A 20794-nucleotide genomic window follows, 5' to 3' on the forward strand; every position below is an offset into this window, starting at 1 on the left:
AAAAACACCCTCAAAGTTCACTTCTAAGCTCAAAACATTCAAAGTGAAATTAGGGTTTTGTTCTTAGGATTTGGAGAGGTGGAGGCTGGTCATAGGAATGCCCAAAAGTGAATTAAGGTGTTTAAATAGGGCACAAACCATAAAAATTAGGATTTTCCCCTCTTGACTGTACGCCTAGCATACATTTACGTACGTCCAACGTACGTGGGTTTCCTTCGCGACCAACTTCGACCCAGTACGCCCAGCGTACTCGGCTTGGGACTAAAACCACCAATCTTCCAAAGACCATAACTTCTTCGTTCTATGCCAAATTTTGATGTTCTTTTACCCAAGGAAAGGTAATGAGAAGCTCTACAATTCTATCAACTCTCATTTTCCTTAAAGCTTCCCGAGGTTAAATCCAAAATTCATAGAAGGGTCGAACAATCACTTACGGTTATACACTTAGGCTCTAAAACACAAACTGAACTCTCGGATCACCTAATCTACATTATCCACATCCAGGGGGTCTAAATCTCTCCTTCCCCAAGGCCCATAGCCTTATGGTACTTGATCTTTGAGTCGCGGCCCCAAATTATGAAACGAATCAAAACAAGGTGTTACACTAATGGTTATACACTGATGACACACTAATCAGGTGATATGTTGAACAATCATAAGCTGATGGTACTATTTGCTGAAGCTGAAGCTTATCAGCATAACTCCTTGATGTTGATGTTGAAGCTAAAGTTGGTATCCCTGATGCTAACGTTGATGCCTTGATCAAGGAGACTCCCTGAAGTTGATGCTTTGATCAACATCTGTTGTGCTAGTACTTATATCCAAATTGGGAGAAGATTTGATCTAATAAATTCCTTCTATATCAGATTAGTTTATATGTAGATTAGATACAATCTCTTGATTGAAGGGATTCACTAGAATAGATTAGTATATATTCATGTATTAGGGTAAAACCCTAATCAGGTCTTTGTGATGGCATTTTTGCCATTTTATTTGTGCATCTTATTCTCTTGGTGAGGACTTTTTTTAGTGAAAGATATCTTTGTGATACTTCTGTGTTCTTCATTGTACTTTCTTGTTTGTATCCGATCTACGAACTACAAAGGGTTTGGGACCAACACTCCCAATTTTAACTTAGAAACATGGATGGCATGTATTAGACATGCATGCCTACAAAGTAATGATTTTTATGGTCCTTTGTGAGCTAAGGATGTCTTTTAGAAAGCATAAAGGATTGCTTTAATGGATTAAGATGATAAAGGAACATATGTATTCCTGACCGAAACACATTACGTGGCCAAGGAAGGTCCACAACGTGGTCGCGTGAGGGAATGCTTTTGTTTTTTCCAGAAAAGGCTAGACATGAACTGGTGATGGGTTTTTCCATGACTCTTTTGTTGTTAAGTTGTGATGACATGGCAATGGGTTGGCCACAAAATGGCGATCGTTGACCGTTAACTTTTGACCTAGTTGACTTTTGGTCAAATTGTTAGTTTTAGAAGTTGGACAAAGGTTTAACATCGGGTGTTTCGCTAGGTGGGTCTTAGTACTGGTTTCATGACTATACGAACTATTTTATTTCAAGTATGAGGTGAGTCTTCTCAATATACTATGTAGAATGTTGGATTGGCATTATGACTCTTACATGAAAGACCACAGGAGGACCATGACACTTGCATGAAAGATCATCGTAGGACCATGTCATTTATATGAAAGATCATAGGAGAACCATGTCAACTGTATGGAAGACTATGGGAGGACCATAGCAAATAATACTATAGAAGGACTACAACTGTGAGTGATTATAAGACTGTGGGAGGACCATAACATTCGCACGTTCTTTTCTGATATGTATGATATGTTGTATTTGGGGGGACTCGTTCAGCTTTAAGCTTACGGTTTTATGTTTAAATGTTTCAGGTACTTTATGTTCTAAAGGAAAGGGCCCCGCTTGATCGCACTTCACTATAATTTTTGAGAAAACTTTACACTCTGATTATCTTTTGAACAAATGAATGTATGATTTTTGGTGTTTGAAAATGAATTTTTCGCTTGGTACTTTTTGGGACGTTACAAGTTGGTATTAGAGCTTTGGTTTAAGATATTAAGGCACACTTCATAGTATGCCTAGACTTAAACTGAGGAATAAGTGAAAATCTTTTAAAAGAGAAAACAATTTTCTAAAAGGTTTTTATAATGAAAAGGGTGTGATGCATGCAATCAACCAAGCTCAAGTAATTGATTCCCAAAATACTCATACATGAATGTTATGTTTTAGTTTGATATAAGATGGATTTCATGATAGTATAAGGCTGAGGATCTCTATAGGGTTTCATGCTATAATACATGCTTAAGAAAATATGCCTTTATGTGACTGATGTGTGAATAGTTGAAGGTGCATAAAAGTGAGTATGCTAAGGATCTTCAAGAACTGCATGTTAGAATTTCTTGACCGTATTGATGCCTCGTTGCCCTTTCGATTTGTTGCTATAATGTTTCTTACTTTGTGCTTTGTGAAACCTATATTCATATAACTAACTATTAATAGACTATGTTAGGTTTCATTCCATGAAGATTGAGTACTTTTAGAATGCTTGATTTGGATCTATTATGTAACTCTTGTTTGAGTCCAATCGTTTTAGTGCAAGATCTTTCAATTGAAGGACTGTTGAATTTTTGTTGCATGTAATTGTATTCGTAAGATAGTTAGTTGACATTAATAGAAGTTTCTTCTGCGACTGATAAGAGGGTAGGGTGGAAATTCCTAATGACCTAGGAAGAATGATTAGAATGTGATAGTATGGGGACTTATGTAAGAGAGATCATTGAAGAAGGATCTAAGAAGATTAGCGATATGTACTCGTTTAGGTACATGTATAGGTGATTAGTAGTATTTTTGTGTAGTAACTTAGGAACTTTGAGACAATTCTTGGGATATGTATAGATAGGTGTGGAAGGTAGTATGCACCCGTACTACTAAAAACACATGATCCATACCGAAACCAGGAAAAGTCAGAAGGGTTACTAAGGAACTGGTAGATGGTAGAATGTGGGTTTCTGAGGATTGGATAATTTGTTAAATGCATAATAATAACAACACTATGGATATGAGATGACATTTATGTTATGTTCTGCATCATACAAACTACTCAACGAAAGTATAGTACTCCGAGATTGATGCGGACACCACATACTATGCAGGTGGATTGCCATTGAGGTTTTACATACCTTACTAGGAAAATTGCTTAGAGTTAATAGGCAAATCATTGATAGGTTAATTTTCAAGTTCTAGGAGAAAACTGCAGTCATACGGATTGTTGATGAGATTGTTGAGGCGGCTCAAGGAAGAGATCTTGGTTTGTTGACACGACAAGGGAGGAGGAAGTAGACACATGACTCAACACTATTGGCGATGGGCAAAGAGTTTAATGTGGCTAACCTAGGTATTGGATGTCATGAGGACTTTAATATTTATGGCAAGTGTGGGGGAACCCACTGGTTTGCTTGAAAAAGTTAAAATGTAACAAGTATGTAGAAAAATTCATGTAAACCATGATTGTACGAAGGCCCATATGTGTTTCCTCTATTACCAGATGGGTCACCACAAACCCAAATTTGTCTTTGCATTTCTATCTAAACTAGCTATGTTCCTAGTCAATGACATGCCTACTCTTGTCCTTTTGATTCAGGTGCTACCTGATCATTTGTGTCTCTTAATCTCAGTAAGAAGTTTGATATTCTTCCAGGGGTGCTGTATTTTCCATAAAAGGTAGAGATAGTCGATGATATCAATGTGACTGCTTCGAGGGTCCATAAGGATTGTGTGTCAAAGATGTTTTGGGTTCAGTTTCCTATTGATCTCGTTCCTATTTCTGCGAGAGGGGTGAGTATCATCATGGGCTTGGATTAGTTGAGTTGGTTTAGGGCTTTGATCGATTATGAGCATCAACTAGTGCGAGTTCGAACCCTAAGTTGGGGAGAACTGGTTATTCATGGTAAGGGCGTTCGGCGCAGTCTGACTATGTGTTCAGCTGCAAGGGCTCAAAGATATTTTCATCACGGGTGTTTGGGATTTATGGCTTATGTTGTAGACAACCGATTTGAGGGGATGAGCTCATTGGATGGTGTACCTATTGTGCGGGAATTTCCTGAGGTGTTTCTCGAGGATTTGCTAGGAGTGACTCCAGATATGTAGGTAGCGTTTTGGACTTATCTAGGTCTAGGTGCAGCTCCTATAGCCAAGGTGCCGTATCGCCTAGCACCTCCATACATGCAAGAGTTGTTCGCACAGCTATAGGAGCTGTTGGACAAGGGTTTTATTTGACCGAGTAGTTCTCCATAGGGAGCACCGATTCTATTTGTGAAGAAGAAGAATGGGTCTCATCGTACATGTATAAATTACTGGGACTTGAACAAGTTAACAGTAAAGAACCGTTATCCACTTCCAAGGATCAACGATTTGTTTGATCAGCTTTAGGGTGCATCTTAGTTCTCCAAGATTGAGTTGACGTCGAGTTTTCATCAGATGAGGGTCAAGCATGAGGATATGCAGAAGACGACCTTTAGAACTCACTATTCTCATTATGAGTTTGTGGTGATGCCTTTTGGGATCACCAATGTACCTACAATGTTCATGGTTCTCATGAACTGAGTGTGAACGTTGATGCTGGATCGATCGGTGATTGTATCTATTGATGATACTTTGGTCTATTATAAGACAAAGAAGCCTCATGAGGAATATCTTAGAGAGGTTCTTGAGACTCAAAGGAGGGAGTGACTTGATGCAAATTTCTCCAAGTGTGAGTTTTGGTTATGCGAGGTGCAGTTTTTGGGTCACCTCGTCAACCAGGATGGTATCTCGGTCGATCCTGCCAAGATCAAGGTCGTGATGCAGTGAGAGGTCCCGAGGTTCCCATATTATCATAGATTCATTCAAGATTTCTCAAAGATTGCAATTCCTTTAACCCAGTTGACGAAGAAGAATGTCACTTTTTGGTGGGGGCCTGAGCAGTAGGCGACATTTGAGGCGCTAAGACAAGAGTTGTGTGAGGCTCTGATACTAATGATGGGTTTAGAGTCTATCAAAGATCAACCATTAGGCAGTGGAAACAACAAACAATTCTGATCTAAGACTCAAAACAAAAGATCTAACTCAAATAATATATGCAACTTGTAGAACACAATAGAATAAAATCATACCTTTGCTTTCTTTGTAGGTTTCTTCTTTTGACGAGCCAATTGGATGGACCAGAGAACCCAATGCAGATTTCCTCTTCTGAAATATTAGCCAAGACATAATATACAAGTAGATCTAAGCAACCCTCAAACTATAAGCTTCAAATTGAACTAAAATCTCGATTAAGTGGTCGACCATGATGTGGTAAACAACCTGCCATGACATGGGTACTGCACTTCAGAAATTCTTAAGGGTTTGAGGATTTTGATCTTTTGATAGCTAAAGGTATTTTTTTTTCGATGCATCAAAACCGGATTTGGAGCCCTCTATTTATAGGGAGGTGATTTGAAACGCTAGATATAATTACTAACTTAATCCTTTAAGTCCAAGTCTCAAACCTTTAGATATTAATCAATATGATGTTTAGGTGAATAATGTTTCCAACTTTATCCATAACAAGGTCACAAACTTTCAAGATCTAAACTTTATGCACTAAAGTGACCAAAAGCTCATAACACCCAAAATAGCCAGATCTAAAAATTACGTCATCCAGTTTCAAACTTTATAACTTAATGACCTCAACAAGGAGCAAATATGAGGCTCAAAGGTTCTAGAGTAATTCTACTCATAAGAACCACAATCATGGGACCACAACATGAAAAATTACAACCCCAAGCTAGATCTACATGAGAAAGCCATCAAGATTAAAACTTTATACATCTAGGACCTAGATCAAGATGAACAAAGCATGGATCTTCATGCTCTAAGACAACCACCACTTCTACAAGGATTTATTCTTCTTCCACATGCACCAAAAATCTACCAAAATCACTCCAATGCTTAAAATCTATCCAAATAGGGGCTAGGATTTAGAATTCAAGGTTAGAGGGGATGGAGGCTGAAGATAAGGAGGGTTGGAAATAAGTTAAGGCATTTAAATAAAGTCCAAGACCCTAGATTGGGGTTTGAGTCTGAGTCGTGTGCGCCAAGCGTACATCTGGTACGCCAGCGTACGCGAAGGAACCTTCGCGATCACGCCAGCCATGTATGCCCAACATACACGACAAACCTTTAACCATTATGACTTCTGAAGAAAATAACTTCCTTGTTCTAACTTCGATTTCGATGATCCTTACATCCACGGAAAGCTATTGAGGAGCTCTACAACCCTAGTTAATTACTTTTGACTTACAACACCTCGAACTAAAATCATTAATTCAAGAAAGGCTAGGACCATCACTTTTACCATTATACCCTTGGGCTCCAAAGCACAACCCCAACACTTTCATCACATAATCTACATTACCCACATCCAAATTGGCCTAAGCCTTTCTTTCGCCAAATCCTGAAGCCTTAATATAATTCATCTTCGAGTTACGACCCCAAATTATGAAACGACTAGAAAACAAGGTGTTACATCTCACTATACTATGTAGGATACTATATTGTCTTTGTGACTATTGTGTGAAAGCCCATGGGAGGACCATTGAATCTTTATGAAAGACTGTGGGAGGACCATGTCAACCGTACAGAAGACTACGGGAGGACCATAATAAATAAGACTGCAGGAGGACTCGAACAACGAGTGATTGTAAGACTATAGGAGGACCATAACATTCACACGTTCTTTTCTGATATGTATGGTATGTGTTATTTTGGGTAACTCTCTAACCTTTGTTCTTATGATTTTATATTTAAATGTTTTAGGTACTTCCGGTTCCAAAGGGAAGGGTCCGGCTTGATCGCACTGCATTCCCAGGAGTTTTATTCCACATTACTGATTTATGATTTCACTTTCATGTTTGAGAGCACTTTATGATGGGTTTTAGCCATAAGAACATCCTATGTGCTCATACAAACCCTAATGCTTGGATCTAGGTTTCTCTATTGTACATGCAATTCATCCAAGAGTATAAACCCTAGATCTAGTATATGATAATCAATATAACATATGAATTAGGGTTTAGAACATACCTTGATTGTTATGTAGCAATAATAATCACAAATCCTTCTTGTAATGACTTTAGAAAGCTTAGATTCACAAATGTCACTCCTCTAATGGTTCACAAACACCAAGAGCAAGAGGATGAAGAAGAGAAGAGAAGGAGGCTGCCCAAAACGTGTGGAAACCCTAGACAACAAGTTCACCACGTTTTTGGGGCATAAGGGTTCTTTAAATAGTGAGGCTATTAGGGTTATCTAACAAGGAAACCCTAATTTGGATGCTTAGGCCCTAAGCAACCCATGAACCCCTTTTTAATAAGCCTTGGACGATTTCTAATGGGTTTCCCCATAGAATTCGTCCAACCTTATATTATAAGGTAATCCATAGCCCAATTGCAATTATCTTATATTTACAATTCCAATCCCTTAAGTTCAATTAATCTCTTTTAGCCACAAACTTAATTCTTGACTAATATTAATTAAACAATATGATTTCTCCTTTAATATATTATTCTCATAATATATTAATAAATCATATTTAAACCTTTCTCTCTATTATTCATCCTATCAAGTTGCTTTGGTGAAGGCAACCCAAAAGGACCATGCACCATCGGGTCAAGTACATACCAAAATAGTTATGGACTTAGACACTAATCCAACAGTCTCCCACTTGGATAAGTCTAATAACTATTCTGCATATGACTTCAGATCCTTATCTACAATCGTAGCTTTCTAAAGCCGCTGTCAACTCTGATCTTATCAGATACGCGTGTCCTTTAGATAAGGGATCATATATTCCTCCATTCTAGATATCGTATAGACTGATACATGGATCTAAATCATTCTCTTTATCTATGTGTTGTTTCCGAATTCAGATTTATGATGACTGACAATAGACTACAATTGAGCACATCAATTTAGTCCCGGCTTGGCCAAGCACTTAGGTGCCATCACTAAATCATCGAGGGGCCCACAGATATCGCTTTTATCCTACTTTGGATAAAAGGAACGGATAAACTTTGACTCAATGCTCGCTTGCACTCACTCACCAAATCACACACAACAATATGTTTTATAACACCAAGATACTGGTGCATTTACATATTATCAATGAGCAACCGACTCGCAAGATACAACTCACACATCTCGGTTTCAATAATATAAGATGGTATCGTCTCACTAATCACTCGTGATAAAAATCCATGAAGTGATCCAAGTGAGCGTGGGTTTAATCCAATGCTCAAATCATACTCATAAGCAGTCATGAACGTTGCAGCAAACATTTGCTTATGTCTAATACTCTTTAGACAATCCACACACCAATTCACGACAGTCTTCATTCATATCTACTTCTAACATATGAACGACTGTGGCCCGTTCGAATAATTTGATTGTTCTCAACCAATTAAATTATTCAGGAAGTCAAAACATGCAAAGTGAAACACAAGAATAATACTAATCCCATATGGCCTCAAACCTTTGAGTATAAATAAAACACCTTTTATTTATCACCATATTGATTACTCATTATTTGTCGTTTCGAGTAATCAACTTCTTACTTGAATTACAACTACACTTGTCCCATGCTCTCAGCATGCACACAATGCTAACCTATGGTTCTTACTTTGTGAAATAGATCAAATGAACACAATTCCAATCATACTCATTTCACAACTCCTAATCCTTTTCACAAATGAAAGAATATCAAATTCTTGCCACTTATGGAATATGCTAGATTCTAACATTTTATGCAATGATCCTTTCGTAATGTCATAGCACAAAATCATAATGACTATTGCCAATGAAATTACAAAGTCCTCTATCGGAGATTGTAACAAGACAATTCCATAGATGTGATGTCTCTCACTCAAGGTGCATTCCTTTGAACATCCTTCTTGCATAAAAGTTTCTAATCTAGACATAGATTTTTAATATCCAACTCCCAATATGGAAACATTTCCATATTTTCCATATGAAAACTCATTCTTAATAGAATCTTTTCTATTCATAATAACGTCGATAAGGTCCATCCAATACTATACTTCCAACTACTCACAAGCGACCAATCCTCGGCGAACTTTGGATTGTCCTTTGATAGTTGTCTAATTATCTTAGTCAAAACCGATTCTTATCCTTTTCCCTCTAAATGCACTAGACATTTGGAAAATTTTAGAATGGTCAAATATTATAGCATTTGCCATCGATCCTATACCCGAAGCGTATGTGACACGATGCATAATGTCTTACATAAAGATTCGATACTTTATCAATCTTCTGCCATAATATTTTATGTGCTACGTTCTCTCAATTCGAAATATGAAGAGGAATGTCGTAATCATAATCGAATTTTAAGAACGCACTATGTTTCATTGACTAAATTTATTAACATTCCATAACCTAAGCCTTTAGATTTGAAATGAAGCATAATATTCTCTCCCTTAATTATAGCAAAACAACTTTACAACCATTGCGACTTTGCAAAGTATAACTCTTGTTTTTTATAATTAATATTGCTAACTTGCAATACTTGCCTTAATAATCATGCAATCATAACATTTATGCTCCCACTATCACGATGATTATTATAAACATAATACTTATGCTCCCACTAGCTTTGACATGTATTCAGAAATAGCTTAACTTTCAAAAAACAATGCCTATTGAATTTCTTTAAGTTCATATTTCTAATACTCAATGCTTTGATAATCTTTTATCAAGGCTTCTTAAACTTATACACCTTTTCCTTAGATAGCTTATATGTGTGTCTTAAACAATTCAGACTAATTGCCAAATCTCACAATTCGAATCATGGAAAGGGATATCGTAACCATAATCGAATCCGAGAATCCAATTTTCACAATCACTATCTTCTTAAAATCTTCCTTAGTGAAAGCATTTCCTCACAGTCATTTTCATGAAGGAGGGAATCTTATGACACTTAGATTTTAATGGTGTATGTGTTCCTATCCATGTGAATTTGTTAAAACCAAGGTTTATGACAAATTCAAACTCATATGGACCGAACTTTCTCAATCTTGATTTCTTGCCTTATGTTAACACGGCTTCCCACCATGTCTTCCAAGTAGTTAAGCAGTTCACCCTTTCCTATCAATGTACTTTTCATTGATCAAGGTCCTTGCCTTTTATGCATTCAAATGAGAGCTCATAGGGCTCACATGCATAATTAACTCAATTGGAACGGCACAGAAACAAGGTAATGTCAACACGATAGGTTGTAAACCTCAAGTCGTGTGCTAGTGATGATTGATAAGGTTTATTCTTGATTAGTTCTTGAAACCTTTCAAGACCATTAAGACTCCCACTGACTCCTTGACATATAAGATTCTCTTTTCAATAAACATTTCTTGACAAACAAATATTCAAGAGTTAGTGTATCTTTTATCAAGACCAAAAAAACACTTCATAAAATTGGTCCTAGTTGGTCTTTGTCTTGTCCAAGACATCACAACTTACCAATTTCAAATGTGTGAGAATAAGAAAACTTTTTTCCACATTCTACATTTGATTAATGTTATAAACCTTCTTAAGACTTGTCACTAAATATTACAATCTTAACTCTAAGACTTGCTTTGGAATGAAGTAAGATTGACTTCTTGATTTAACCATTTCTTCAATTCTTGATTCCTCTTCTTATACATACACTTGTACTAAGACTTATTTAGAGGATCAATTGAAATATGGTTCTTAATCATTAAGACATATCATAAAGTATAAAAGGTACTCTCCCTTCTTCTTAGAATAGAGAAACTTTTATCTTTCTGCCTACGTGATTCTTCTTATTCGTTCTGCTATTGATTTAAACCTTTTTTTAATCAATTTAGAATTACACTTATCTTATAAGTATAATTATATTTACTAAACCTTTAGTAAATCATGATGAATATCTTTGTTACTTTTGTGGTGGATTTGATCAACACATAACTTTGTGTATTCGATCTCCTAGTCCTTCACTTGACACTTAGTCAACGAATTAGTCTAATTTCCAAATATGAAATTTCTCATTCATCATGTAACCAAGTTGCGTGATTCCAAGTTTCTGTCCACTTGAAACTTGGACGATGAGAAACTTTCCCTATTTGGTAAATTCTTGACATTTCCACTATTAAGAATCACATCCATTTGTTGTAGAATTATGCGAACATCAATCTTTCATAACGATTTCATTGCAAGGAAATAAACAAATAAATAAATGAGTCAAATCAAAATTTATTTTATTCACAAAAGCAGCGGAAAACATTTTTCATTACAATGCAAAATCAACTGAAAACTATGTAGAAAAATTCCTAACAACTCTATCATAACTTTCTAAGCTCAAAATCTAATCTTCAAATCCATGCGATCGAGATCCATTTCTTCGTGATTAGATTTATCTTGCTTTTCCATCAAGCTTGCTCTCTTTTCACTGATCCTGCAAAACATTCAAATGCAATCTTATCATATCATGTATTAAGAATCAACAAATAGGAACTTAATGGAGTTAGATAGTGGATTTTACCTTAAGCACAGCCATACTCTTTGACTCTCCCGTCTTCTGGACTCTTCAGGCTCTTAGGGCAGACTTGTATCCAACGCCCTTTCTCTTGGCAGCAAACGCAGGTCAGTTCTCCTAGAACGTCCTCGGAAGCATGGTTGGCCGACTTTCCCAACAAATATGCTCCATTGCTTTGCCAAATCATTTCTGATTCAGCAGCAATGAGCATGTAAGTTAGGTCAATGAGGTTTTCGTCATGATCCATCATATAATACTTTCTTTTGAACTCATTATATGATTCAGGAAGTGACTGTAGAACCCAGTTCACAGCCAACTTATCAGGGAATGACGCACCCAACATTATCAACCTATCGATGTGTGATTTCATTCCTAGAACGTGGGAACACACGGGTTTACCATCTTCATGTTTCATTTCCAATAGGGCTTTAGTGACATTGAACCTTTCAATTCTTCGATCTTGTGGGTTAGGGAGATTAATTGGAGGAAGTGGAGGAAGTGAAGCATGATATCTTGTTCCTCGATCGAATCGTGGAATATCATCTTCATGTGGAATGCTTGTTCCACGGGATTTGGGAAGACCATAGTTGTCGTACATTTACATCTACAAAACGGGAGAAAAATAAATTCAAGTTAGTTGATAGATTGAGTCCTTAATAAATCACCCAAATGAGATATTAAGGCTAGGACCCAACACAATACGCTACAACCTAGAAAACGGATGCCGTAATCTAGTTGCAGAATATTTGAAGGTAAGTGAATGACGATTCACTAATTACCACCATGAAAAACGAAAAAGAAATTTAAGTTTTAAATCTATGAAAACTCCTAGATCCTATGAGATTCATTGAACATTTCAATGACATGTTTAAATATCGATATGCCCCTCTAGTTTGTGACTGGGATGCCGAGGATCACAAAGCGAGTGTGAATAACCATGCAAACTTACATGGTGCCCCCACATGTTACAGTCACCTATTCGATGTGCCAGTAAACCACACACGCTCCACCGTACTATGTCAAACATTGAGTCACCCTTTGCTACCTTTTCTTAGAACCATTTAGTGTGCCGGTAAACCACACACGCTCCACTAACGTCTTCGCAAGGGCACAAAGTGTAATTTCATGGAATTGCATCAATTCACTTTTGCCTAAAGTAACTAAGATTGGGAATTTGTAAAACATTTAGTTACCTTTTGTACTTCATTATAATTATAATGGATAGTTTCTGTCCTATCCTACCCGTTCGACTAACGACCCTCCACTAGTCAAGAGTGCGGTGGGTAAGAGTGGATACCCATTTAATCGCCATTTTATAGGCAATTTCCTTAAACACCCCTTATAGACCAGCTTCGTGAATGAGGCCTACTAATGCTAAGACTGACTTTTACTCATATATATATATATATATATATATATATATATATATATATATATATATATATATATATATAATGTTAGACTTTTAATGTTATATATAGTATAGGGTGTATTTTACACTTTTAAAATACTAGGTGGTCAATTTTAACAATTATACTTTTAATTCAATTAAATTGTAAACCAAAACTTTTATGGATTTATTAAACCTCTTTTAATTATACACCTTAATTAATTAATAAAACCATAAGGGTGTGATTTGAACTATTCAAAACAATACTAGGGTTTTAGAATTTAACATTCCTAAATTAAACCTTTAATCAACTTTTAAATTCCTAAACTTGAGGGCAAGTTTTGAAACCTTTTCAAAAACATTAGGGTTTCAACTATTTAAATTTCAAAACAAAACTTTTGAGTTCAAATTTAAACTATAAAACATAAAGGGGAAACTTGAAACTTTTCATAACACAAGAATCAAATAACAAATTATATAAATTAAACAATTAATTTTATCATTATCTATATTTGACCTAATTTCAATTTCTTGCAAAATAAGTTACCCAATTAATACAAATAATCAAACTTTATCATATAAGGAAGTTATTATCTAATCAATTGGTAATTATCTTTTGTTTAATCAAGGATATACTCATAAATATGCATAAAATCGGATTTTAAAGATCTAAAACAGATAAGGCAAGTATCCATGAGAAAAACAGCAAGAAATCCCGAAAATAGCTCCATCTGACGCTCGAACTCGCCGAGTACCACACTGGACTCACCGAGTACACTGTGGTGCTCGCCGAGTACACTGTGGTGCTCGCCGAGTTCATCAGGAAGATGGGCCAAAAAACATTTTTGCAACTTGAACAAACATACAAGGCATCAATACAATAGAAACCAATCAAGGCTCTGATACCGCTTATGGGTTTTAGCCATAAGAACATCCTATGTGCTCATACAAAACCTAATGCTTGGATCTAGGTTTCTCTATTGTACATGCAATTCATCCAAGACTATAAACCATAGATCTAGTATATGATAATCAATATAACACATGAATTAGGGTTTAGAACATACCTTGATTGTTATGTAGCAGTAACAATCACAAATCCTTCTTGTGATGACTTTAGAAAGCTTAGAGTCACAAATGTCACTCCTCTAATGGTTCACAAACACCAAGAGCAAGAGGATGAAGAAGAGAAGAGAAGGAGGCTACCCAAAACGTGTGGAAACCCTAGACAACAAGTTCACCACGTTTTTGGGGCACAAGGGTTCTTTAAATAGTGAGGCTATTAGGGTTATCTAACAAGGAAACCCTAATTTGGATGCTTAGGCCCTAAGCAACCCATGAACCCCTTTTTAATAAGCCTTGGACGATTTCTAATGGGTTTCCCCATAGAATTCGTCCAACCTTATATTATAAGGTAATCCATAGCCCAATTGCAATTATCTTATAATTACAATTCCAGTCCCTTAAGTTCAATTAATCTCTTTTAGCCACAAACTTAATTCTTATTAATTCTTGACTAATATTAATTAAACAATATGATTTCTCCTTTAATATATTATTCTCATAATATATTAATAAATCATATTTAATCCTTTCTCTCAATTATTCATCCTATCAAGTTGCTTTGGTGAAGGCAACCCAAAAGGACCATGCACCATCGGGTCAAGTACATACCAAAATAGTTATGGACTTAGACACTAATCCAACACTTTACACTATGATTATCTTTTTTTAAAATGAATTTATTATTTTTGGTGTTTGAAAATGAAATTTCACTTGGTAGTTTTAAAACGTTACACATTTGAACGAAAACCTTAAATTTACGATGAGAATCTAGAGAGGAGATGGTAAAGTGCCTGATTAGGATTCGTGTTCTTCATGGGCGAATAACGAAAACCCTAAATCCGCTTCAATATGACATAAATCTGATTTGACATGCCATATATATATCATTCGATGTGTCATACATACCCGATTGTTCTCTGAAATATATCGTACTACAAGATGGTACTGTGGTGGTGTTGGTGAGGATGATAGAAGGTGGTCCTCCATTAATCATCATGAAGAGGAGATCAAAGGTGGAAAGGTGGCTTGGAGAATTGGTGGTGAACCAGTGAGAATGAAAAAGGGTGTGCTCTATTCATTTGTGTCGATTTGATTTCATAAAAAAAAAAGTGGAATGTCTTTGACCGTGGAGGGATTTAGGACCAGTACATTAAAATTAGTAGTTTCATTAGCTATAGTGGCACATATAACATGTGTGCCGCTAAAAAGATAATATAGTTGCATAAAAAAGAATATGACACTAAAGACTTGTGTCACTAAAGATAATTTTGTTTGTAGTGAATTTACATAATTAGATACTAAAATCCAAGTAGAAGTTCATAATTCAACCATAGAATCTTTAACTCCAATCATGCATCCACGATTTGATTCTCTCGTTTATTGAGTTTGTGCATCCAATATAGATTTATTGCAACAAAAAAACTACATTTATGATCATAGAATTGTTTAGAGAATAGTTTAACAACTTCATAATCATAATTTGAGATTCTAGGGTTTATGGCTAGATTTTTTTCCCAAACATCAAATATATCAAGTGAACGATAGAATTAAGTTTAGAACCATATAAACCACTCCAGTATGTTTAGAAAACTAACAAGCATAAAAAATTATTAAATTCGCCTTTGAATTATGTCACACCCCGAAAACCAAAGGCGGAAACATTTCCGGGGTTGACACCACGTTGAGTATCAAATCCAGTGCACATAGTAATCAAAGTAAACAACCATTACATTACATATATTTGAAAGTTTACATTTGTTTCAAAAGTAAATTGTACAAGTGTGATACATATTATATATATGAACAAAATGAGACGAGTCTTCTACACACTCCGTTTTCACCAAAAGAGATCTCTGGGTACCTGTCTAATGCGGACCTAAGAATACAAGCAGTTTGAAAATCAGCATAAAGCTGGTGAGTTCATAAGATGTTTGTTTTCTGAAAAATGTACCAGTTTCCTTTAGTTTTCCAAAAAGGTTTGTTATCCAAGAAAATCCCATATTTTCTTATGTAAAACAGTTTAGTTATCTTTCATTACCAGTTCAATTACGCGTTATATGTTATCCCAGGAAAATCCCATATTTTCCTAAATGCAAGACCGATTGAATATCACAAAGTATAGTTTAATACACAAAACTATATATTGAGAATCATGGGATTACTATCCCGAATTAGATATAAAATACTTTAATATACATGAACTGTAGATGGAAAGTAGTTTGAAAACCTTGGGACTAACTGATGGGTTTTAGCCATAAGAACTTTCCTATGTGCGCATGCAAAACCCTAATGCTTGGATCTAGGCTTTTTAATTAAACATGCTTTGAATCCAAGACTTCTAACAACTAATTAGGTATAAGAACAATACAAAATCAGATCTAGAAGTTTACCTTTGAATCTCTTGTTTGATCTTGTTGTCTTGGAGCTCTAGAGTCACAATTGTCACTCCTCTAATGGCTTACAAACACCAACTAGCAAAGAGGATGATTTGAGAGAGAGGTTGGGAAGAAATCGGCCAGAGGTACTCTAATTTAGATGAGATGCCGATTTCCCTTGCTCAAGGGATCTATTTATACTTGTAGACTACTTAGGGTTTCACCTTTAAACCCTAGTTGGATAATCTTTCCTTAAAGCAATCCAAATCCTTACCTTAGATAAGCCTTGGATGATTTTGAGCTATCCTAAGCCCTAGAATCCGTCCATCCCTTATCCCTTAAGGATTTACAGTCTAAAGTGTAACTATCAAACAATTGACAGTTTATACCCTCTTATTTAATTAATCTCTTTAAGTCACCAAATTAGTACTAATTAATTTATGACTTATATTAATCAAATAACAATATTATTATTCCTTATATTATTCTCATAATATATTAATAATACTTTTTCTCTCATAATAAATCATCCTATCAAGTTGCTATGATGAAGGCAACCCAAAAGGACCATCCACAATCGGGTTCAAATACTTGCCTAATATAGCTGCAGCCTTAGACACTATTCCAACAGTCTCCCACTTGGATAAGTCTAGTAACTATATGCACAAGTACAATCCAATTTGCAATCGTAGCTCCCAAAGACGCTGTCAAACTCTGATCTAATCAATCTTGTCCTTTAGATAAGGGATCGTACAGTCCTCTGTTAGATATCATGCTGACAATTCTATGGAATGATTAGTCAAGCGTTTAGGTTTCTCGATCTCCGATTTATTTGACATAGAACTTAATCGAACACATCAACTCAGTTCTGACCGGGCCTGGCACATAAGTCAAATCAAATCATCGAGCGGCCGAGATATTGCTTTTACCTTCTTAGGATAAAAGTTACAGATAAACTTCGAATTATATGCATTTACTTATTCATTAATCAACTATACACAACAATGTGTTTTATAACACCGAGTTACTGGCGTTTTCGCATTATCAATGTACAATCAATTAACAAATAACAAACCATATATCTAGGTTTTAAGACTATATGAGATTGTCGTCTTGCGATCACCCTTTTATATCATATTCCATAAGGTGATTCCAGCAAGCACGGGTTTGTTCCAATGCTCAAAACCAGTTCATAAACACTCATGAACGTCGTAGCAACCCTTTGCAATGTCTAATACCATTTAGACAATCTACGCACCAATTCACGACAATCTTCATTCATATCTACTTTCAACATATGAACGATTGTGGACAATTTGAATAATTCGATTATTCTTAATAAACTCAATTATTCTGGAAGTCAAAACATGCAAAGTGAAACAATAGTTAAACAATTAACATAAGACAGTAACATTACTCATAAATAAAACTCCTTTATTTAATCATCAAATGTTAATTACATTTATCTATTACACGTTTCTAATACTATCTAATTTATGCTAATATCATCCTTCAGCCCAATACTCCTAGCATGCTGCAAGTGCTTAACCCTACTCAGTCCCTTCGTAAGCGGATCTGCTGGGTTATCTTCTGATGATATCCTCTTCACTACGAGTTGTCCTTCTTCTACACGATGTCTAATAAAGTGATATTTTCTGTCGATATGTCTATATCTACCATGATCCCTCGGTTCCTTGGTCAAGGCAAACGCTCCTTCATTATCACAGAAAATCTCCATGGGCTTCTTTATGGCAGGTACAACTCCAAGATCACCGATGAAGTTCTTCAGCCATATTGCCTCCTTCGATGCTTCGCTCGCTGCGATGTACTCTGATTCGCACGTTGAATCAGCTACGGTTTCCTGCTTGGAACTTTTCCAAGTCACTACTCCTCCATTCAGGGTAAAGACCCAGCCCGACTGCGAACGGTAGTTGTCCCTGTCGGTCTGAAAGCTGGCGTCACTATACCCTCGCACCTTCAAGTCATCACTCCCTCCAAGGATTAAGAACCATTCCTTCGTCCTCCGAGGGTACTTAAGGATATTCCTCACCGCAATCCAATGGGCTTTGCCAGGATTCCCTTGATATCTGCTAACCATGCTCAAAGCAAAGGCTACATCAGGGCGAGTACAAGTCATAGCGTACATGATTGAGCCAACTGCGGAAGCGTATGGTACTCGGCTCATTTCTGCTATTTCAACTTCGGTACTCGGACATTGAGTCTTACTCAACTTGGCATTACTTTGTATCGGTAATTCTCCCTTCTTCGAGTTTTCCATACTAAAACGTTTTAGTACCTTCTCTAAGTAAGTGTTCTGACTAAGTCCTATTAGTCTCTTACTTCTTTCTCTTACTATCCTTATTCCCAAAATGTAAGAAGCCTCTCCGAGGTCCTTCATAGCGAAACACTTCCCGAGCCAGGACTTAACCTCCTGCAGAGTCGGGATGTCGTTTCCTATGAGTAATATGTCATCGACATATAGAACGAGGAAGCTTACTATACTCCCACTAGCTTTGACATATACACACGATTCATCTTCGCTTCGTACAAATCCAAACTCTTTGACTTTCTCATCGAAGCAAAGATTCCATCTGCGAGATGCTTGCTTAAGTCCATAAATGGACTTCTCAAGCTTACACACTCTATTCGGATGCTTCGGATCCACAAACCCCTCTGGCTGAGCCATGTAAACATCCTCAGCCGACTTCCCATTAAGGAAAGCGTTCTTGACATCCATTTGCCAAATCTCATAATCATGAAATGCGGCAATCGCTAGCATCACTCTAATAGATTTTATCTTCGCAACTGGTGAGAAGGTCTCATCATAGTCAACTCCGGGAGTTTGAGTAAAGCCCTTTGCGACCAATCGCGCTTTATATGTGTGTACATTTCCATCCACGTCGGTCTTCTTCTTGAAGATCCATTTGCACCCAACGGTCTTACGTCCGGGCACATAATCAACCAAATTCCAAACTTGGTTATCATACATGGATTGGATCTCGCTATCCATTGCCTCTTTCCATTTTGCAGACTCTGGGCCTGCCATGGCTTCCTTATAGCTATTAGGTTCATCAAGATTTATTAGTGTACCATCACTAATATACGTGTCCCCTTCGGTAGTAATATGAAAACCATAAAACTGGGGTTGAACTCTAACTCTTTCGGAACGTCTAAGAGGTAAGGATTCGTGAATCGGTTCAACCGAAGTTTCCTCTTCGGGTTGAGTGTCAGCGGTAGAGGTTCCTTCATCTATCGACTCTTGAATCTCTTCAAGCTCGATTTGCCACCCACTGTCTCCTTGGCCTATGAGTTCTCGCTCTCGGAAAACTCATCTCCTCACTACGAAGACAACATTGTCCTTCGGTATATAGAAGAGATATCTAAAGGATTTCAGCGGGTAGCCGATGAAAATACATCGCTCACTACGAGGTTCAAGCTTGTCGTGAGTATCTCGTCTTACGAAAGCCTCGCAACCCCAAACCTTGATATGTGCTAAAGAGGGAGATTTCCCTGTCCACATCTCGTGAGGTGTTTTGGCAGTCTCTAAGGCATACCCCCAAAAAGAGATTGATAGTGAAGCACGACTCATCATAGATCGAACCATATCCAATAAGGTTCGATTACGCCATTTTGCCACACCATTCAACTGCGGTTTCCTAGGAGGCGTCAATTGTGAAACTATTCCACACTCCTTGAGATAATCGTGGAATTCAAGACTTAGGTACTCTCCTCCTCGATCAGATCAAAGCATCTTGATTTTCCTGCCCAATTGATTCTCCACTTCATTCTTGAACTCTTTGAACTTTTCAAAAGTTTCTGACTTTTGCTTGATTAAATAGATATACCCATATCTACTATAGTCATCGGTAAAAGTCACGTAGAAGCGGTTCCCATCCTTCGTGGTTGATCTAAACGGTCCACATACATCGGTATGTATTAGGTCCAATAGACCCTCACCCCTTTCGCAAGAGCTAGCGAAGGGTGACTTAGTCATCTTTCCAAGCAAACAAGATTCGCATGTGTCATCTTCCCTAAGGTCGAATGACTCCAACACTCCATCCTTTTGGAGTTGGGCTATACGTTTCTTGTTGACATGTCCAAGACGACAATGCCACAAGGATGCTTTATCCATACTATTGGAAGAATCTATGTTTAAAACATCATTTTCTAAGTTATCAACAATCATAACAGTTTCATATATTCCATTACATGGTATAGCTTCAAAATAAAAGACACCATTTAGATAAGCTAAAATAGAACCATTCTCATTATTAAAAGAAAATCTAAAACCTTGTCTAAACAAACCATGAAATGAAATGATGTTTCTAGCCATT

The sequence above is a fragment of the Lactuca sativa genome, chromosome 5 (assembly GCF_002870075.4).
Source record: "Lactuca sativa cultivar Salinas chromosome 5, Lsat_Salinas_v11, whole genome shotgun sequence".
NCBI classification, from domain to species: Eukaryota; Viridiplantae; Streptophyta; class Magnoliopsida; order Asterales; family Asteraceae; genus Lactuca; species Lactuca sativa.